Here is a 23,381-nt window from a genome sequence, read left to right on the forward strand (position 1 = left end):
TCAGAACGGCTCAATCAAAAGTAAGGTTCAACTCTGTTAGTTGAATGCTCAGAACATAAAGAATTTTCACAGAATGCTACTGTGTAGTTTATATTTGAATATATTCCTTTTTCCACTATTACCCTCTTAGCGCTCCGAATGTCCACTTGCATTTTCTACAGAAAGAGTGTTCAGAACTGCGCAATCAAAAGTATGGTTTAACTCTGTTAGCTTAATGAACATATCAGAAATAAGTTTCACACAATGCTTCTGTGTAGTTTTTATTTGAAGATATTATTTTTCCCAATAGAGGCCTCTTAGCGCTCAGAATGTCCAATTGCAGTTTCTACAGAAAGAGTGTTTCAGAAAGGCTCAATCAAAAGTAAGGTTCAACTCTGTTAGTTGAATGCACAGAACAGAAAATAGATTCATACAATGCTTCTGTGTAGTTTATATTTGAACATATTCTTTTTTCCACTATTACCCACTTAGCGCTACGAATGTCCAGTTGCATCTTCTACAGACAGAGTGTTTCAAAACTGCTCAATCAAAAGTATGGTTTAACTCTGTTAGCTGAATGCTCAGATCAGAAAGAAGTTTCACAGAATGCTTCTGTGTAGTTTATATTTGAATATATTCTTTTTTCCACTACTACTCTCTTAGCGCTCCAAATGTCCAGTTGCATTTTCTACAGAAAGAGTGTTCAGATCTGCTCAATCAAAAGTATGGTTTAACTCTGTTAGCTGAAGGCACAGATCAGAAAGAAGTTTCACAGAATGATTCTGTGTAGTTTATATTTGGAGACATTCCTTTTTCCACTATTACCCACTTAGCGCTCCGAATCTCCACTTGCATTTTCTACAGAAAGAGTGTTTCAGAACGGCTCAATCAAAACTAAGGTTCAACTCTTTTAGTTGAACAAACAGAACAGAAAGAAGTTTCACACAATTCTTCTGTGTAGTTTTTATTTGTAGACATTCTTTTTCCCAATATAGGCCTCTTAGCGCTCAGAATGTCCAATTGCAGTTTCTACAGAAAGAGTGTTTCAGAACGGCTCAATCAAAAGTAAGGTTCAACTCTGTTAGTTGAATGCACAGAACAGAAAGAAGTTTCATACAATGCTTCTGTGTAGTTTATATTTGAACATATTCTTTTTTCCACTATTACCCACTTAGCGCTACGAATGTTCAGTTGCATTTTCTACAGACAGTGTGTTTCAAAACTGCTCAATCAAAAGTATGGTTTAACTCTGTTAGCTGAATGCTCAGATCAGAAAGAAGTTTCACAGAATGCTTCTGTGTAGTTTATATTTGAATATATTCCTTTTTCCACTACTACGCTCTTAGCGCTCCAAATGTCCAGTTGCATTTTCTACAGAAAGAGTGTTCAGATCTGCTCAATCAAAAGTATGGTTTAACTCTGTTAGCTGAATGCACAGATCAGAAAGAAGTTTCACCGAATGATTCTGTGTAGTTTATATTTGGAGACATTCCTTTTTCCACTATTACCCTCTTAGCGCTCCGAATCTCCACTTGCATTTTCTACAGAAAGAGTGTTTCAGAACGGCTCAATCAAAACTAAGGTTCAACTCTTTTAGTTGAACAAACAGAACAGAAAGAAGTTTCACACAATTCTTCTGTGTAGTTTTTATTTGTAGACTTTCTTTTTCCCAATATAGGCCTCCTAGCGCTCAGAATGTCCAATTGCAGTTTCTACACAAAGAGTGTTTCAGAACGGCTCAATCAAAAGAAAGGTTCAACTCTGTTAGTTGAATGCACAGAACAGAAAGAAGTTTCATACAATGCTTCTGTGTAGTTTATATTTGAACATATTCTTTTTTCCACTATTACCCACTTAGCGCTACGAATGTCCAGTTGCATTTTCTACAGACAGAGTGTTTCAAAACTGCTCAATCAAAAGTATGGTTTAAATCTGTTAGCTGAATGCTCAGATCAGAAAGAAGTTTCACAGAATGCTTCTGTGTAGTTTATATTTGAATATATTCCTTTTTCCACTACTACTCTCTTAGCGCTCCAAATGTCCAGTTGCCTTTTCTACAGAAAGAGTGTTCAGATCTGCTCAATCAAAAGTATGGTTTAACTCTGTTAGCTGAATGCTCAGATCAGAAAGAAGTTTCACAGAATGATTCTGTGTAGTTTATATTTGGAGACATTCCTTTTTCCACTATTACCCTCTTAGCGCTCCGAATCTCCACTTGCATTTTCTACAGAAAGAGTGTTTCAGAACGGCTCAATCAAAACTAAGGTTCAACTCTTTTAGTTGAACAAACAGAACAGAAAGAAGTTTCACACAATTCTTCTGTGTAGTTTTTATTTGTAGACATTCTTTTTCCCAATATAGGCCTCTTAGCGCTCAGAATGTCCAATTGCAGTTTCTACAGAAAGAGGGTTTCAGAACGGCTCAATCAAAAGTAAGGTTCAACTCTGTTAGTTGAATGCACAGAACAGAAAGAAGTTTCATACAATGCTTCTGTGTAGTTTATATTTGAACATATTCTTTTTTCCACTATTACCCACTTAGCGCTACGAATGTCCAGTTGCATTTTCTACAGACAGAGTGTTTCAAAACTGCTCAATCAAAAGTATGGTTTAACTCTGTTAGCTGAATGCTCAGATCAGAAAGAAGTTTCACAGAATGCTTCTGTTTAGTTTATATTTGAATATATTCCTTTTTCCACTACTACGCTCTTAGCGCTCCAAATGTCCAGTTGCATTTTCTACAGAAAGAGTATTCAGATCTGCTCAATCAAAAGTATGGTTTAACTCTGTTAGCTGAATGCACAGATCAGAAAGAAGTTTCACCGAATAATTCTGTGTAGTTTATATTTGAAGACATTCCTTTTTCCACTATTACCCTCTTAGCGCTCCGAATCTCCACTTGCATTTTCTACAAAAAGAGTGTTTCATAACTGCTCAATCAAAAATATGTTTTATCTCTGTTAACTGAATTTACAGATCAGAAATAAGTTTCACAGAATGCATCTGTGTAGTTTTTCTTTGAAGATATTCTTTTTCCCAATGTAGGCCTCTTAGCGCTTAGCATGTCCAATTGCAGTTTCTACAGAAAGAGAGTTTCAGAACGGCTCAATCAAAAGTAAGGTTCAACTCTGTTAGTTGAATGCACAGAACAGAAAGAATTTTCACAGACTGCTACTGTGTAGTTTATATTTGAATATATTCCTTTTTCCACTATTACCCTCTTAGCGCTCCGAATGTCCACTTGCATTTTCTACAGAAAGAGTGTTCATAACTGCGCAATCAAAAGTATGGTTTAAATCTGTTAGCTTAATGAACATATCAGAAATAAGTTTCACACAATGCTTCTGTGTAGTTTTTATTTGAAGATATTATTTTTCCCAATAGAGGCCTCTTAGCGCTCAGAATGTCCAATTGCAGTTTCTACAGAAAGAGTGTTTCAGAACGGCTCAATCAAATGTAAGGTTCAACTCTGTTAGTTGAATGCACAGAACAGAAAGAAGTTTCATACAATGCTTCTGTGTAGATTCTATTTGAACATATTCTTTTTTCCACTATTACCCACTCAGCGCTACGAATGTCCAGTTGCATTTTCTACAGACAGAGTGTTTCAAAACTGCTCAATCAAAAGTATGGTTTAACTCTGTTAGCTGAATGCTCAGATCAGAAAGAAGTTTCACAGAATGCTTCTGTTTAGTTTATATTTGAATATATTCCTTTTTCCACTACTACTCTCTTAGCGCTCCAAATGTCCAGTTGCATTTTCTACAGAAAGAGTGTTCAGATCTGCTCAATCAAAAGTATGGTTTAACTCTGTTAGCTGAATGCAGAGATCAGAAAGAAGTTTCACAGAATGATTCTGTGTAGTTTATATTTGGAGACATTACTTTTTCCAGTATTACCCTCTTAGCGCTCCGAATCTCCACTTGCATTTTCTAGAGAAAGAGTGTTTCAGAACGGCTCAATCAAAACTAAGGTTCAACCCTTGTAGTTGAACAAACAGAACAGAAAATGTTTCACACAATTCTTCTGTGTAGTTTTTATTTGTAGACATTCTTTTTCCCAATATAGGCCTCTTAGCGCTCTGAATGTCCAATTGCAGTTTCTACAGAAATAGTGTTTCTGAACGGCTCATTCAAAAGTAAGGTTCAACTCTGTTAGTTGAATGCACAGAACAGAAAGAAGTTTCATACAATGCTTCTGTGTAGTTTATATTTGAACATATTATTTTTTCCACTATTACCCACTTAGCGCTACGAATGTCCAGTTGCATTTCCTACAGACAGAGTGTTTCAAAACTGCTCAATCAAAAGTATGGTTTAACTCTGTTAGATGAATGCTCAGATCAGAAAGAAGTTTCACAGAATGCTTCTGTGTAGTTTATATTTGAATATATTCCTTTTTCCACTACTACGCTCTTAGCGCTCCAAATGTCCAGTTGCATTTTCTACAGAAAGAGTGTTCAGATCTGCTCAATCAAAAGTATGGTTTAACTCTGTTAGCTGAATGCACAGATCAGAAAGATGTTTCACCGAATGTTTCTGTGTAGTTTATATTTGAAGACATTCCTTTTTCCACTATTACCCTCTTAGCGCTCCGAATCTCCACTTGCATTTTCTACAAAAAGAGTGTTTCATAACTGCTCAATCAAAAATATGTTTTATCTCTGTTAACTGAATTTACAGAACAGAAATAAGTTTCACAGAATGCATCTGTGTAGTTTTTATTTGAAGATATTCTTTTTCCCAATGTAGGCCTCTTAGCGCTTAGCATGTCCAATTGCAGTTTCTACAGAAAGAGTGTTTCAGAACGGCTCAATCAAAAGTAAGGTTCAACTCTGTTAGTTGAATGCACAGAACAGAAAGAATTTTCACAGAATGCTACTGTGTAGTTTATATTTGAATATATTCCTTTTTCCACTATTATACTCTTAGCGCTCCGAATGTCCACTTGCATTTTCTACAGAAAGAGTGTTCAGAAGTGCGCAATCAAAAGTATGGTTTAACTCTGTTAGCTTAATGAACATATCAGAAATAAGTTTCAAACAATGCTTCTGTGTAGTTTTTATTTGAAGATATTATTTTTCCCAATAGAGGCCTCTTAGCGCTCAGAATGTCCAATTGCAGTTTCTACAGAAAGAGTGTTTCAGAAAGGCTCAATCAAAAGTAAGGTTCAACTCTGTTAGTTGAATGCACAGAACAGAAAGAAGTTTCATACAATGCTTCTGTGTAGTTTATATTTGAACATATTCTTTTTTCCACTATTACCCACTTAGCGCTACGAATGTCCAGTTGCATTTTCTACAGACAGAGTGTTTCAAAACTGCTCAATCAAAAGTATGGTTTAACTCTGTTAGCTGAATGCTCAGATCAGAAAGAAGTTTCACAGAATGCTTCTGTGTAGTTTATATTTGAATATATTCCTTTTTCCACTACTACTCTCTTAGCGCTCCAAATGTCCAGTTGCATTTTCTACAGAAAGAGTGTTCAGATCTGCTCAATCAAAAGTATGGTTTAACTCTGTTAGCTGAATGCACAGATCAGAAAGAAGTTTCACAGAATGATTCTGTGTAGTTTATATTTGAAGACATTCCTTTTTCCACTATTACCCCCTTAGCGCTCCGAATCTCCACTTGCATTTTCTATAAAAAGAGTGTTTCATAACTGCTCAATCAAAAATATGTTTTATCTCTGTTAACTGAATTTACAGATCAGAAATAAGTTTCACAGAATGCATCTGTGTAGTTTTTATTTGAAGATATTCTTTTTCCGAAAGTAGGCCCCTTAGCTCTTAGCATGTCCAATTGCAGTTTCTACAGAAAGAGTGTTTCAGAATGGCTCAATCAAAAGTAAGGTTCAACTCTGTTAGTTGAATGCACAGAACAGAAAGAATTTTCACAGAATGCTACTGTGTAGTTTATATTTGAATATATTCCTTTTTCCACTATTACCCTCTTAGCGCTCCGAATGTCCACTTGCATTTTCTACAGAAAGAGTGTTCAGAACTGCGCAATCAGAAGTATGGTTTAACTCTGTTAGCTTAATGAACATATCAGAAATAAGTTTCACACAATGCTTCTGTGTAGTTTTTATTTGAAGATATTATTTTTCCCAATAGAGGCCTCTTAGGGCTCAGAATGTCCAATTGCAGTTTCTACAGAAAGAGTGTTTCAGAAAGGCTCAATCAAAAGTAAGGTTCAACTCTGTTAGTTGAATGCACATAACAGAAAGTAGTTTCATACAATGCTTCTGTGTAGTTTATATTTGAACATATTCTTTTTTCCACTATTATCCACTTAGCGCTACGAATGTCCAGTTGCATTTTCTACAGACAGAGTGTTTCAAAACTGCTCTATCAAAAGTATGGTTTAACTCTGTTAGCTGAATGCTCAGATCAGAAAGAAGTTTCACAGAATGCTTCTGTGTAGTTTATATTTGAATATATTCCTTTTTCCACTACTACTCTCTTAGCGCTCCAAATGTCCAGTTGCATTTTCTACAGAAAGAGTGCTCAGATCTGCTCAATCAAAAGTATGGTTTAACTCTGTTAGCTGAGTGCACAGATCAGAAAGAAGTTTCACCGAATGATTCTGTGTAGTTTATATTTGAAGACATTCCTTTTTCCACTATTACCCCCTTAGCGCTCCGAATCTCCACTTGCATTTTCTACAAAAAGAGTGTTTCATAACTGCTCAATCAAAAATATGTTTTATCTCTGTTAACTGAATTTACAGATCAGAAATAAGTTTCACAGAATGCATCTGTGTAGTTTTTATTTGAAGATATTCTTTTTCCCAATGTAGGCCTCTTAGCGCTTAGCATGTCCAATTGCAGTTTCTACAGAAAGAGTGTTTCAGAACGGCTCAATCAAAAGTAATGTTCAACTCTGTTAGTTGAATGCACAGAACAGAAAGAATTTTCACAGAATGCTACTGTGTAGTTTATATTTGAATATATTCCTTTTTCCACTATTACCCTCTTAGCACTCCGAATGTCCACTTGCATTTTCTACAGAAAGAGTGTTCAGAACTGCGCAATCAAAGTATGGTTTAACTCTGTTAGCTTAATGAACATATCAGAAATAAGTTTCACACAATGCTTCTGTGTAGTTTTTATTTGAAGATATTATTTTTCCCAATAGAGGCCTCTTAGCGCTCAGAATGTCCAATTGCAGTTTCTACAGAAAGAGTGTTTCAGAAAGGCTCAATCAAAAGTAAGGTTCAACTCTGTTAGTTGAATGCACAGAACAGAAAGAAGTTTCATACAATGATTCTGTGTAGTTTATATTTGAACATATTCTTTTTTCCACTATTACCCACTTAGCGCTACGAATGTCCAGTTGCATTTTCTACAGACAGAGAGTTTCAAAACTGCTCAATCAAAAGTATGGTTTAACTCTTTTAGCTGAATGCTCAGATCAGAAAGAAGTTTCACAGAATGCTTCTGTGTAGTTTATATTTGAATATATTCCTTTTTCCACTACTACTCTCTTAGCGCTCCAAATGTCCAGTTGCATTTTCTACAGAAAGAGTGTTCAGATCTGCTCAATCAAAAGTATGGTTTAACTCTGTTAGCTGAATGCACAGATCAGAAAGAAGTTTCACCGAATGATTCTGTGTAGTTTATATTTGGAGACATTCCTTTTTCCACTATTACCCTCTTAGCGCTCCGAATCTCCACTTGCATTTTCTACAGAAAGAGTGTTTCAGAACGGCTCAATCAAAACTAAGGTTCAACTCTTTTAGTTGAACAAACAGAACAGAAAGATGTTTCACACAATTCTTCTGTGTAGTTTTTATTTGTAGACATTCTTTTTCCCAATATAGGCCTCTTAGCGCTCAGAATGTCCAATTGCAGTTTCTACAGAAAGAGTGTTTCAGAACGGCTCAATCAAAATTAAGGTTCAACTCTGTTAGTTGAGTGCACAGAACAGAAAGAAGTTTCATACAATGCTTCTGTGTAGTTTATATTTGAACATATTCTTTTTTCCACTATTACCCACTTAGCGCTACGAATGTCCAGTTGCATTTTCTAAAGACAGAGTGTTTCAAAACTGCTCAATCAAAAGTATGGTTTAACTCTGTTAGCTGAATGCTCAGATCAGAAAGAAGTTTCACAGAATGCTTCTGTGTAGTTTATATTTGAATATATTCCTTTTTCCACTACTACGCTCTTAGCGCTCCAAATGTCCAGTTGCATTTTCTACAGAAAGAGTGTTCAGATCTGCTCAATCAAAAGTATGGTTTAACTCTGTTAGCTGAATGCACAGATCAGAAAGAAGTTTCACCGAATGATTCTGTGTAGTTTATATTTGAAGACATTCCTTTTTCCACTATTACCCCCTTAGCGCTCCGAATCTCCACTTGCATTTTCTACAAAAAGAGTGTTTCATAACTGCTCAATCAAAAATATGTTTTATCTCTGTTAACTGAATTTACAGATCAGAAATAAGTTTCACAGAATGCATCTGTGTAGTTTTTATTTGAAGATATTCTTTTTCCCAATGTAGGCCTCTTAGCGCTTAGCATGTCCAATTGCAGTTTCTACAGAAAGAGTGTTTCAGAATGGCTCAATCAAAAGTAAGGTTCAACTCTGTTAGTTGAATGCACAGAACAGAAAGAATTTTCACAGAATGCTACTGTGTAGTTTATATTTGAATATATTCCTTTTTCCACTATTACCCTCTTAGCGCTCCGAATGTCCACATGCATTTTCTACAGAAAGAGTGTTCAGAACTGCGCAATCAAAAGTATGGTTTAACTCTGTTAGCTTAATGAACATATCAGAAATAAGTTTCACACAATGCTTCTGTGTAGTTTTTATTTGAAGATATTATTTTTCCCAATAGAGGCCTCATAGGGCTCAGAATGTCCAATTGCAGTTTCTACAGAAAGAATGTTTCAGAAAGACTCAATCAAAAGTAAGGTTCAACTCTGTTAGTTGAATGCACAGAACAGAAAGTAGTTTCACACAATGCTTCTGTGTAGTTTATATTTGAACATATTCTTTTTTCCACTATTACCCTCTTAGCGCTACGAATGTCCAGTTGCATTTTCTACAGACAGAGTGTTTCAAAATTGCTCAATCAAAAGTATGGTTTAACTCTGTTAGCTGAATGCTCAGATCAGAAAGAAGTTTCACAGAATGCTTCTGTGTAGTTTATATTTGAATATATTCCTTTTTCCACTACTACTCTCTTAGCGCTCCAAATGTCCAGTTGCATTTTCTACAGAAAGAGTGTTCAGATCTGCCCAATCAAAAGTATGGTTTAACTCTGTTAGCTGAATGCACAGATCAGAAAGATGTTTCACAGAATGATTCTGTGTAGTTTATATTTGGAGACATTCCTTTTTCCACTATTACCCTCTTAGCGCTCCGAATCTCCACTTGCATTTTCTACAGAAAGAGTGTTTCAGAACGGCTCAATCAAAACTAAGGTTCAACTCTTTTAGTTGAACAAACAGAACAGAAAGAAGTTTCACACAATTCTTCTGTGTAGTTTTTATTTGTAGACATTCTTTTTCCCACTATAGGCCTCTTAGCGCTCAGAATGTCCAATTGCAGTTTCTACAGAAAGAGGGTTTCAGAACGGCTCAATCAAAAGTAAGGTTCAACTCTGTTAGTTGAATGCACAGAACAGAAAGAAGTTTCATACAATGCTTCTGTGTAGTTTATATTTGAACATATTCTTTTGTCCACTATTACCCACTTAGCGCTACGAATGTCCAGTTGCATTTTCTACAGACAGAGTGTTTCAAAACTGCTCAATCAAAAGTATGGTTTAACTCTGTTAGCTGAATGCTCAGATCAGAAAGAAGTTTCACAGAATGCTTCTGTGTAGTTTATATTTGAATATATTCCTTTTTCCACTACTACGCTCTTAGCGCTCCAAATGTCCAGTTGCATTTTCTACAGAAAGAGTGTTCAGATCTGCTCAATCAAAAGTATGGTTTAACTCTGTTAGCTGAATGCACAGATCAGAAAGAAGTTTCACCGAATGATTCTGTGTAGTTTATATTTGAAGACATTCCTTTTTCCACTATTACCCACTTAGCGCTCCAAATCTCCACTTGCATTTTCTACAAAAAGAGTGTTTCATAACTGCTCAATCAAAAATATGTTTTATCTCTGTTAACTGAATTTACAGATCAGAAATAAGTTTCACAGAATGCATCTGTGTAGTTTTAATTTGAAGATATTCTTTTTCCCAATGTAGGCCTCTTAGCGCTTAACATGTCCAATTGCAGTTTCTACAGAAAGAGTGTTTCAGAACGGCTCAATCAAAAGTAAGGTTCAACTCTGTTAGTTGAATGCACAGAACAGAAAGAATTTTCACAGAATGCTACTGTGTAGTTTATATTTGAATATATTCCTTTTTCCACTATTACCCTCTTAGCGCTCCGAATGTCCACTTGCATTTTCTACAGAAAGAGTGTTCAGAACTGCGCAATCAAAAGTATGGTTTAACTCTGTTAGCTTAATGAACATATCAGAAATAAGTTTCACACAATGCTTCTGTGTAGTTTTTATTTGAAGATATTATTTTTCCCAATAGAGGCCTCTTAGCGCTCAGAATGTCCAATTGCAGTTTCTACAGAAAGAGTGTTTCAGAAAGGCTCAATCAAAAGTAAGGTTCAACTCTGTTAGTTGAATGCACAGAACAGAAAGTAGTTTCATACAATGCTTCTGTGTAGTTTATATTTGAACATATTCTTTTTTCCACTATTACCCACTTAGCGCTACGAATGTCCAGTTGCATTTTCTACAGACAGAGTGTTTCAAAACTGCTCAATCAAAAGTATGGTTTAACTCTGTTAGCTGAATGCTCAGATCAGAAAGAAGTTTCACAGAATGCTTCTGTGTAGTTTATATTTGAATATATTCCTTTTTCCACTACTACTCTCTTAGCGCTCCAAATGTCCAGTTGCATTTTCTACAGAAAGAGTGTTCAGATCTGCTCAATCAAAAGTATGGTTTAACTCTGTTAGCTGAATGCACAGATCAGAAAGAAGTTTCACAGAATGATTCTGTGTAGTTTATATTTGGAGACATTCCTTTTTCCACTATTACCCTCTTAGCGCTCCGAATCTCCACTTGCATTTTCTACAGAAAGAGTGTTTCAGAACGGCTCAATCAAAACTAAGGTTCAACTCTTTTAGTTGAACAAACAGAACAGAAAGAAGTTTCACACAATTCTTCTGTGTAGTTTTTATTTGTAGACATTCTTTTTCCCAATATAGGCCTCTTAGCGCTCAGAATGTCCAATTGCAGTTTCTACAGAAAGAATGTTTCAGAACGGCTCAATCAAAAGTAAGGTTCAACTCTGTTAGTTGAATGCACAGAACAGAAAGAAGTTTCATACAATGCTTCTGTGTAGTTTATATTTGAACATATTCTTTTTTCCACTATTACCCACTTAGCGCTACGAATGTCCAGTTGCATTTTCTACAGACAGAGTGTTTCAAAACTGCTCAATCAAAAGTATGGTTTAACTCTGTTAGCTGAATGCTCAGATCAGAAAGAAGTTTCACAGAATGCTTCTGTGTAGTTTATATTTGAATATATTCCTTTTTCCACTATTACTCTCTTAGCGCTCCGAATGTCCATTTGCATTTTCTACAGAAAGAGTGTTCAGATCTGCTCAATCAAAAGTATGGTTTAACTCTGTTAGCTGAATGCACAGATCAGAAAGAAGTTTCACAGAATGATTCTGTGTAGTTTATATTTGGAGACATTCCTTTTTCCAATATTACCCTCTTAGTGCTCCGAATCTCCACTTGCATTTTCTACAGAAAGAGTGTTTCAGAACGGCTCAATCAAAACTAAGGTTCAACTCTTTTAGTTGAACAAACAGAACAGAAAGAAGTTTCACACAATTCTTCTGTGTAGTTTTTATTTGTAGACATTCTTTTTCCCAATATAGGCCTCTTAGCGCTCAGAATGTCCAATTGCAGTTTCTACAGAAAGAGTGTTTCAGAACGGCTCAATCAAAAGTAAGGTTCAACTCTGTTAGATGAATGCACAGAACAGAAAGAAGTTTCATACAATGCTTCTGTGTAGTTTATATTTGAACATATTCTTTTTTCCACTATTACCCACTTAGCGCTACGAATGTCCAGTTGCATTTTCTACAGACAGAGTGTTTCAAAACTGCTCAATCAAAAGTATGGTTTAACTCTGTTAGCTGAATGCTCAGATCAGAAAGAAGTTTCACAGAATGCTTCTGTGTAGTTTATATTTGAATATATTCCTTTTTCCACTACTACTCTGTTAGCGCTCCAAATGTCCAGTTGCATTTTCTACAGAAAGAGTGTTCAGATCTGCTCAATCAAAAGTATGGTTTAACTCTGTTAGCTGAATGCACAGATCAGAAAAAGTTTCACAGAATGATTCTGTGTAGTTTATATTTGGAGACATTCCTTTTTCCACTATTACCCTCTTAGCGCTCCGAATCTCCACTTGCATTTTCGACAGAAAGAGTGTTTCAGAACGGCTCAATCAAAACTAAGGTTCAACTCTTTTAGTTGAACAAACAGAACAGAAGGATGTTTCACACAATTCTTCTGTGTAGTTTTTATTTGTAGACATTCTTTTTCCCAATATAGGCCCCTTAGCGCTCAGAATGTCCAATTGCAGTTTCTACAGAAAGAGTGTTTCAGAACGGCTCAATCAAAAGTAAGGTTCAACTCTGTTAGTTGAATGCACAGAACAGAAAGAAGTTTCATACAATGCTTCTGTGTAGTTTATATTTGAACATATTCTTTTTTCCACTATTACCCACTTAGCGCTACGAATGTCCAGTTGCATTTCCTACAGACAGAGTGTTTCAAAACTGCTCAATCAAAAGTATGGTTTAACTCTGTTAGCTGAATGCACAGATCAGAAATAAGTTTCACAGAATGCTTCTGTGTAGTTTATATTTGAATATATTCCTTTTTCCACTACTACTCTCTTAACGCTCCAAATGTCCAGTTGCATTTTCTACAGAAAGAGTGTTCAGATCTGCTCAATCAAAAGTATGGTTTAACTCTGTTAGCTGAATGCACAGATCAGAAAGAAGTATCACAGAATGATTCTGTGTAGTTTATATTTGGAGACATTCCTTTTTCCACTATTACCCTCTTAGCGCTCCGAATCTCCACTTGCATTTTCTACAGAAAGAGTGTTTCAGAACGGCTCAATCAAAACTAAGGTTCAACTCTTTTAGTTGAACAAACAGAACAGAAAGAAGTTTCACACAATTCTTCTGTGTAGTTTTTATTTGTAGACATTCTTTTTCCCAATATAGGCCTCTTAGCGCTCAGAATGTCCAATTGCAGTTTCTACAGAAAGAGTGTTTCAGAACGGCTCAATCAAAAGTAAGGTTCAACTCTGTTAGTTGAATGCACAGAACAGAAAGAAGTTTCATACAATGCTTCTGTGTAGTTTATATTTGAACATATTCTTTTTTCCACTATTACCCACTTAGCGCTACGAATGTCCAGTTCCATTTTCTACAGACAGAGTGTTTCAAAACTGCTCAATCAAAAGTATGGTTTAACTCTGTTAGCTGAATGCTCAGATCAGAAAGAAGTTTCACAGAATGCTTCTGTGTAGTTTATATTTGAATATATTCCTTTTTCCACTACTACTCTCTTAGCGCTCCAAATGTCCAGTTGCATTTTCTACAGAAAGAGTGTTCAGATCTGCTCAATCAAAAGTATGGTTTAACTCTGTTAGCTGAATGCACAGATCAGAAAGAAGTTTCACAGAATGATTCTGTGTAGTTTATATTTGGAGACATTCCTTTTTCCACTATTACCCTCTTAGCGCTCCGAATCTCCACTTGCATTTTCTACAGAAAGAGTGTTTCAGAACGGCTCAATCAAAACTAAGGTTCAACTCTTTTAGTTGAACAAACAGAACAGAAAGATGTTTCACACAATTCTTCTGTGTAGTTTTTATTTGTAAACATTCTTTTTCCCAATATAGGCCTCTTAGCGCTCAGAATGTCCAATTGCAGTTTCTACAGAAAGAGTGTTTCAGAACGGCTCAATCAAAAGTAAGGTTCAACTCTGTTAGTTGAATGCACAGAACAGAAAGAAGTTTCATACAATGCTTCTGTGTAGTTTATATTTGAACATATTCTTTTTTCCACTATTACCCACTTAGCGCTACGAATGTCCAGTTGCATTTTCTACAGACAGAGTGTTTCAAAACTGCTCAATCAAAAGTATGGTTTAACTCTGTTAGCTGAATGCTCAGATCAGAAAGAAGTTTCAAAGAATGCTTCTGTGTTGTTTATATTTGAATATATTCCTTTTTCCACTACTACTCTCTTAGCGCTCCAAATATCCAGTTGCATTTTCTACAGAAAGAGTGTTCAGATCTGCTCAATCAAAAGTATGGTTTAACTCTGTTAGATGAATGCACAGATCAGAAAGAATTTTCACAGAATGATTCTGTGTAGTTTATATTTGGAGACATTCCTTTTTCCACTATTACCCTCTTAGCGCTCCGAATCTCCACTTGCATTTTCTACAGAAAGAGTGTTTCAGAATGGCTCAATCAAAACTAAGGTTCAACTCTTTTAGTTGAACAAACAGAACAGAAAGAAGTTTCACACAATTCTTCTGTGTAGTTTTTATTTGTAGACATTCGTTTTCCGAATATAGGCCTCTTAGCGCTCAGAATGTCCAATTGCAGTTTCTACAGAAAGAGTGTTTCAGAACGGCTCAATCAAAAGTAAGGTTCAACTCTGTTAGTTGAATGCACAGAACAGAAAGAAGTTTCATACAATGCTTCTGTGTAGTTTATATTTGAACATATTCTTTTTTCCACTATTACCCACTTAGCGCTACGAATGTCCAGTTGCATTTTCTACAGACAGAGTGTTTCAAAACTGCTCAATCAAAAGTATGGTTTAACTCTGTTAGCTGAATGCTCAGATCAGAAAGAAGTTTCACAGAATGCTTCTGTGTAGTTTATATTTGAATATATTCCTTTTTCCACTACTACGCTCTTAGCGCTCCAAATGTCCAGTTGCATTTTCTACAGAAAGAGTGTTCAGATCTGCTCAATCAAAAGTATGGTTTAACTCTGTTAGCTGAATGCACAGATCAGAAAGAAGTTTCACCGAATGATTCTGTGTAGTTTATATTTGAAGACATTCCTTTTTCCACTATTACCCACTTAGCGCTCCAAATCTCCACTTGCATTTTCTACAAAAAGAGTGTTTCATAACTGCTCAATCAAAAATATGTTTTATCTCTGTTAACTGAATTTACAGATCAGAAATAAGTTTCACAGAATGCATCTGTGTAGTTTTAATTTGAAGATATTCTTTTTCCCAATGTAGGCCTCTTAGCGCTTAACATGTCCAATTGCAGTTTCTACAGAAAGAGTGTTTCAGAACGGCTCAATCAAAAGTAAGGTTCAACTCTGTTAGTTGAATGCACAGAACAGAAAGAATTTTCACAGAATGCTACTGTGTAGTTTATATTTGAATATATTCCTTTTTCCACTATTACCCTCTTAGCGCTCCGAATGTCCACTTGCATTTTCTACAGAAAGAGTGTTCAGAACTGCGCAATCAAAAGTATGGTTTAACTCTGTTAGCTTAATGAACATATCAGAAATAAGTTTCACACAATGCTTCTGTGTAGTTTTTATTTGAAGATATTATTTTTCCCAATAGAGGCCTCTTAGCGCTCAGAATGTCCAATTGCAGTTTCTACAGAAAGAGTGTTTCAGAAAGGCTCAATCAAAAGTAAGGTTCAACTCTGTTAGTTGAATGCACAGAACAGAAATTAGTTTCATACAATGCTTCTGTGTAGTTTATATTTGAACATATTCTTTTTTCCACTATTACCCACTTAGCGCTACGAATGTCCAGTTGCATTTTCTACAGACAGAGTGTTTCAAAACTGCTCAATCAAAAGTATGGTTTAACTCTGTTAGCTGAATGCTCAGATCAGAAAGAAGTTTCACAGAATGCTTCTGTGTAGTTTATATTTGAATATATTCCTTTTTCCACTACTACTCTCTTAGCGCTCCAAATGTCCAGTTGCATTTTCTACAGAAAGAGTGTTCAGATCTGCTCAATCAAAAGTATGGTTTAACTCTGTTAGCTGAATGCACAGATCAGAAAGAAGTTTCACAGAATGATTCTGTGTAGTTTATATTTGGAGACATTCCTTTTTCCACTATTACCCTCTTAGCGCTCCGAATCTCCACTTGCATTTTCTACAGAAAGAGTGTTTCAGAACGGCTCAATCAAAACTAAGGTTCAACTCTTTTAGTTGAACAAACAGAACAGAAAGAAGTTTCACACAATTCTTCTGTGTAGTTTTTATTTGTAGACATTCTTTTTCCCAATATAGGCCTCTTAGCGCTCAGAATGTCCAATTGCAGTTTCTACAGAAAGAGTGTTTCAGAACGGCTCAATCAAAAGTAAGGTTCAACTCTGTTAGTTGAATGCACAGAACAGAAAGAAGTTTCATACAATGCTTCTGTGTAGTTTATATTTGAACATATTCTTTTGTCCACTATTACCCACTTAGCGCTACGAATGTCCAGTTGCATTTTCTACAGACAGAGTGTTTCAAAACTGCTCAATCAAAAGTATGGTTTAACTCTGTTAGCTGAATGCTCAGATCAGAAAGAAGTTTCACAGAATGCTTCTGTGTAGTTTATATTTGAATATATTCCTTTTTCCACTACTACTCTCTTAGCGCTCCAAATGTCCAGTTGCATTTTCTACAGAAAGAGTGTTCAGATCTGCTCAATCAAAAGTATGGTTTAACTCTGTTAGCTGAATGCACAGATCAGAAAGAAGTTTCACAGAATGATTCTGTGTAGTTTATATTTGGAGACATTACTTTTTCCAGTATTACCCTCTTAGCGCTCCGAATCTCCACTTGCATTTTCTAGAGAAAGAGTGTTTCAGAACGGCTCAATCAAAACTAAGGTTCAACCCTTGTAGTTGAACAAACAGAACAGAAAAAGTTTCACACAATTCTTCTGTGTAGTTTTTATTTGTAGACATTCTTTTTCCCAATATAGGCCTCTTAGCGCTCTGAATGTCCAATTGCAGTTTCTACAGAAATAGTGTTTCAGAACGGCTCAATCAAAAGTAAGGTTCAACTCTGTTAGTTGAATGCACAGAACAGAAAGAAGTTTCATACAATGCTTCTGTGTAGTTTATATTTGAACATATTATTTTTTCCACTATTACCCACTTAGCGCTACGAATGTCCAGTTGCATTTCCTACAGACAGAGTGTTTCAAAACTGCTCAATCAAAAGTATGGTTTAACTCTGTTAGATGAATGCTCAGATCAGAAAGAAGTTTCACAGAATGCTTCTGTGTAGTTTATATTTGAATATATTCCTTTTTCCACTACTACGCTCTTAGCGCTCCAAATGTCCAGTTGCATTTTCTACAGAAAGAGTGTTCAGATCTGCTCAATCAAAAGTATGGTTTAACTCTGTTAGCTGAATGCACAGATCAGAAAGATGTTTCACCGAATGTTTCTGTGTAGTTTATATTTGAAGACATTCCTTTTTCCACTATTACCCTCTTAGCGCTCCGAATCTCCACTTGCATTTTCTACAAAAAGAGTGTTTCATAACTGCTCAATCAAAAATATGTTTTATCTCTGTTAACTGAATTTACAGAACAGAAATAAGTTTCACAGAATGCATCTGTGTAGTTTTTATTTGAAGATATTCTTTTTCCCAATGTAGGCCTCTTAGCGCTTAGCATGTCCAATTGCAGTTTCTACAGAAAGAGTGTTTCAGAACGGCTCAATCAAAAGTAAGGTTCAACTCTGTTAGTTGAATGCACAGAACAGAAAGAATTTTCACAGAATGCTACTGTGTAGTTTATATTTGAATATATTCCTTTTTCCACTATTATACTCTTAGCGCTCCGAATGTCCACTTGCATTTTCTACAGAAAGAGTGTTCAGAAGTGCGCAATCAAAAGTATGGTTTAACTCTGTTAGCTTAATGAACATATCAGAAATAAGTTTCAAACAATGCTTCTGTGTAGTTTTTATTTGAAGATATTATTTTTCCCAATAGAGGCCTCTTAGCGCTCAGAATGTCCAATTGCAGTTTCTACAGAAAGAGTGTTTCAGAAAGGCTCAATCAAAAGTAAGGTTCAACTCTGTTAGTTGAATGCACAGAACAGAAAGAAGTTTCATACAATGCTTCTGTGTAGTTTATATTTGAACATATTCTTTTTTCCACTATTACCCACTTAGCGCTACGAATGTCCAGTTGCATTTTCTACAGACAGAGTGTTTCAAAACTGCTCAATCAAAAGTATGGTTTAACTCTGTTAGCTGAATGCTCAGATCAGAAAGAAGTTTCACAGAATGCTTCTGTGTAGTTTATATTTGAATATATTCCTTTTTCCACTACTACTCTCTTAGCGCTCCAAATGTCCAGTTGCATTTTCTACAGAAAGAGTGTTCAGATCTGCTCAATCAAAAGTATGGTTTAACTCTGTTAGCTGAATGCACAGATCAGAAAGAAGTTTCACAGAATGATTCTGTGTAGTTTATATTTGAAGACATTCCTTTTTCCACTATTACCCCCTTAGCGCTCCGAATCTCCACTTGCATTTTCTATAAAAAGAGTGTTTCATAACTGCTCAATCAAAAATATGTTTTATCTCTGTTAACTGAATTTACAGATCAGAAATAAGTTTCACAGAATGCATCTGTGTAGTTTTTATTTGAAGATATTCTTTTTCCGAAAGTAGGCCTCTTAGCTCTTAGCATGTCCAATTGCAGTTTCTACAGAAAGAGTGTTTCAGAATGGCTCAATCAAAAGTAAGGTTCAACTCTGTTAGTTGAATGCACAGAACAGAAAGAATTTTCACAGAATGCTACTGTGTAGTTTATATTTGAATATATTCCTTTTTCCACTATTACCCTCTTAGCGTTCCGAATGTCCACTTGCATTTTCTACAGAAAGAGTGTTCAGAACTGCGCAATCAGAAGTATGGTTTAACTCTGTTAGCTTAATGAACATATCAGAAATAAGTTTCACACAATGCTTCTGTGTAGTTTTTATTTGAAGATATTATTTTTCCCAATAGAGGCCTCTTAGGGCTCAGAATGTCCAATTGCAGTTTCTACAGAAAGAGTGTTTCAGAAAGGCTCAATCAAAAGTAAGGTTCAACTCTGTTAGTTGAATGCACATAACAGAAAGTAGTTTCATACAATGCTTCTGTGTAGTTTATATTTGAACATATTCTTTTTTCCACTATTACCCACTTAGCGCTACGAATGTCCAGTTGCATTTTCTACAGACAGAGTGTTTCAAAACTGCTCAATCAAAAGTATGGTTTAACTCTGTTAGCTGAATGCTCAGATCAGAAAGAAGTTTCACAGAATGCTTCTGTGTAGTTTATATTTGAATATATTCCTTTTTCCACTACTACTCTCTTAGCGCTCCAAATGTCCAGTTGCATTTTCTACAGAAAGAGTGCTCAGATCTGCTCAATCAAAAGTATGGTTTAACTCTGTTAGCTGAATGCACAGATCAGAAAGAAGTTTCACCGAATGATTCTGTGTAGTTTATATTTGAAGACATTCCTTTTTCCACTATTACCCCCTTAGCGCTCCGAATCTCCACTTGCATTTTCTACAAAAAGAGTGTTTCATAACTGCTCAATCAAAAATATGTTTTATCTCTGTTAACTGAATTTACAGATCAGAAATAAGTTTCACAGAATGCATCTGTGTAGTTTTTATTTGAAGATATTCTTTTTCCCAATGTAGGCCTCTTAGCGCTTAGCATGTCCAATTGCAGTTTCTACAGAAAGAGTGTTTCAGAACGGCTCAATCAAAAGTAATGTTCAACTCTGTTAGTTGAATGCACAGAACAGAAAGAATTTTCACAGAATGCTACTGTGTAGTTTATATTTGAATATATTCCTTTTTCCACTATTACCCTCTTAGCACTCCGAATGTCCACTTGCATTTTCTACAGAAAGAGTGTTCAGAACTGCGCAATCAAAGTATGGTTTAACTCTGTTAGCTTAATGAACATATCAGAAATAAGTTTCACACAATGCTTCTGTGTAGTTTTTATTTGAAGATATTATTTTTCCCAATAGAGGCCTCTTAGCGCTCAGAATGTCCAATTGCAGTTTCTACAGAAAGAGTGTTTCAGAAAGGCTCAATCAAAAGTAAGGTTCAACTCTGTTAGTTGAATGCACAGAACAGAAAGAAGTTTCATACAATGCTTCTGTGTAGTTTATATTTGAACATATTTTTTTTCCACTATTACCCACTTAGCGCTACGAATGTCCAGTTGCATTTTCTACAGACAGAGAGTTTCAAAACTGCTCAATCAAAAGTATGGTTTAACTCTTTTAGCTGAATGCTCAGATCAGAAAGAAGTTTCACAGAATGCTTCTGTGTAGTTTATATTTGAATATATTCCTTTTTCCACTACTACTCTCTTAGCGCTCCAAATGTCCAGTTGCATTTTCTACAGAAAGAGTGTTCAGATCTGCTCAATCAAAAGTATGGTTTAACTCTGTTAGCTGAATGCACAGATCAGAAAGAAGTTTCACCGAATGATTCTGTGTAGTTTATATTTGGAGACATTCCTTTTTCCACTATTACCCTCTTAGCGCTCCGAATCTCCACTTGCATTTTCTACAGAAAGAGTGTTTCAGAACGGCTCAATCAAAACTAAGGTTCAACTCTTTTAGTTGAACAAACAGAACAGAAAGATATTTCACACAATTCTTCTGTGTAGTTTTTATTTGTAGACATTCTTTTTCCCAATATAGGCCTCTTAGCGCTCAGAATGTCCAATTGCAGTTTCTACAGAAAGAGTGTTTCAGAACGGCTCAATCAAAATTAAGGTTCAACTCTGTTAGTTGAGTGCACAGAACAGAAAGAAGTTTCATACAATGCTTCTGTGTAGTTTATATTTGAACATATTCTTTTTTCCACTATTACCCACTTAGCGCTACGAATGTCCAGTTGCATTTTCTACAGACAGAGTGTTTCAAAACTGCTCAATCAAAAGTATGGTTTAACTCTGTTAGCTGAATGCTCAGATCAGAAAGAAGTTTCACAGAATGCTTCTGTGTAGTTTATATTTGAATATATTCCTTTTTCCACTACTACGCTCTTAGCGCTCCAAATGTCCAGTTGCATTTTCTACAGAAAGAGTGTTCACATCTGCTCAATCAAAAGTATGGTTTAACTCTGTTAGCTGAATGCACAGATCAGAAAGAAGTTTCACCGAATGATTCTGTGTAGTTTATATTTGAAGACATTCCTTTTTCCACTATTACCCCCTTAGCGCTCCGAATCTCCACTTGCATTTTCTACAAAAAGAGTGTTTCATAACTGCTCAATCAAAAATATGTTTTATCTCTGTTAACTGAATTTACAGATCAGAAATAAGTTTCACAGAATGCATCTGTGTAGTTTTTATTTGAAGATATTCTTTTTCCCAATGTAGGCCTCTTAGCGCTTAGCATGTCCAATTGCAGTTTCTACAGAAAGAGTGTTTCAGAATGGCTCAATCAAAAGTAAGGTTCAACTCTGTTAGTTGAATGCACAGAACAGAAAGAATTTTCACAGAATGCTACTGTGTAGTTTATATTTGAATATATTCCTTTTTCCACTATTACCCTCTTAGCGCTCCGAATGTCCACATGCATTTTCTACAGAAAGAGTGTTCAGAACTGCGCAATCAAAAGTATGGTTTAACTCTGTTAGCTTAATGAACATATCAGAAATAAGTTTCACACAATGCTTCTGCGTAGTTTTTATTTGAAGATATTATTTTTCCCAATAGAGGCCTCTTAGGGCTCAGAATGTCCAATTGCAGTTTCTACAGAAAGAGTGTTTCAGAAAGACTCAATCAAAAGTAAGGTTCAACTCTGTTAGTTGAATGCACAGAACAGAAAGTAGTTTCACACAATGCTTCTGTGTAGTTTATATTTGAACATATTCTTTTTTCCACTATTACCCTCTTAGCGCTACGAATGTCCAGTTGCATTTTCTACAGACAGAGTGTTTCAAAATTGCTCAATCAAAAGTATGGTTTAACTCTGTTAGCTGAATGCTCAGATCAGAAAGAAGTTTCACAGAATGCTTCTGTGTAGTTTATATTTGAATATATTCCTTTTTCCACTACTACTCTCTTAGCGCTCCAAATGTCCAGTTGCATTTTCTACAGAAAGAGTGTTCAGATCTGCCCAATCAAAAGTATGGTTTAACTCTGTTAGCTGAATGCACAGATCAGAAAGATGTTTCACAGAATGATTCTGTGTAGTTTATATTTGGAGACATTCCTTTTTCCACTATTACCCTCTTAGCGCTCCGAATCTCCACTTGCATTTTCTACAGAAAGAGTGTTTCAGAACGGCTCAATCAAAACTAAGGTTCAACTCTTTTAGTTGAACAAACAGAAGAGAAAGAAGTTTCACACAATTCTTCTGTGTAGTTTTTATTTGTAGACATTCTTTTTCCCACTATAGGCCTCTTAGCGCTCAGAATGTCCAATTGCAGTTTCTACAGAAAGAGGGTTTCAGAACGGCTCAATCAAAAGTAAGGTTCAACTCTGTTAGTTGAATGCACAGAACAGAAAGAAGTTTCATACAATGCTTCTGTGTAGTTTATATTTGAACATATTCTTTTGTCCACTATTACCCACTTAGCGCTACGAATGTCCAGTTGCATTTTCTACAGACAGAGTGTTTCAAAACTGTTCAATCAAAAGTATGGTTTAACTCTGTTAGCTGAATGCTCAGATCAGAAAGAAGTTTCACAGAATGCTTCTGTGTAGTTTATATTTGAATATATTCCTTTTTCCACTACTACGCTCTTAGCGCTCCAAATGTCCAGTTGCATTTTCTACAGAAAGAGTGTTCAGATCTGCTCAATCAAAAGTATGGTTTAACTCTGTTAGCTGAATGCACAGATCAGAAAGAAGTTTCACCGAATGATTCTGTGTAGTTTATATTTGAAGACATTCCTTTTTCCACTATTACCCACTTAGCGCTCCAAATCTCCACTTGCATTTTCTACAAAAAGAGTGTTTCATAACTGCTCAATCAAAAATATGTTTTATCTCTGTTAACTGAATTTACAGATCAGAAATAAGTTTCACAGAATGCATCTGTGTAGTTTTAATTTGAAGATATTCTTTTTCCCAATGTAGGCCTCTTAGCGCTTAACATGTCCAATTGCAGTTTCTACAGAAAGAGTGTTTCAGAACGGCTCAATCAAAAGTAAGGTTCAACTCTGTTAGTTGAATGCACAGAACAGAAAGAATTTTCACAGAATGCTACTGTGTAGTTTATATTTGAATATTTTCCTTTTTCCACTATTACCCTCTTAGCGCTCCGAATGTCCACTTGCATTTTCTACAGAAAGAGTGTT

The sequence above is a fragment of the Symphalangus syndactylus genome, chromosome 1 (genome assembly GCF_028878055.3).
Source record: "Symphalangus syndactylus isolate Jambi chromosome 1, NHGRI_mSymSyn1-v2.1_pri, whole genome shotgun sequence".
NCBI lineage: Eukaryota > Metazoa > Chordata > Mammalia > Primates > Hylobatidae > Symphalangus > Symphalangus syndactylus.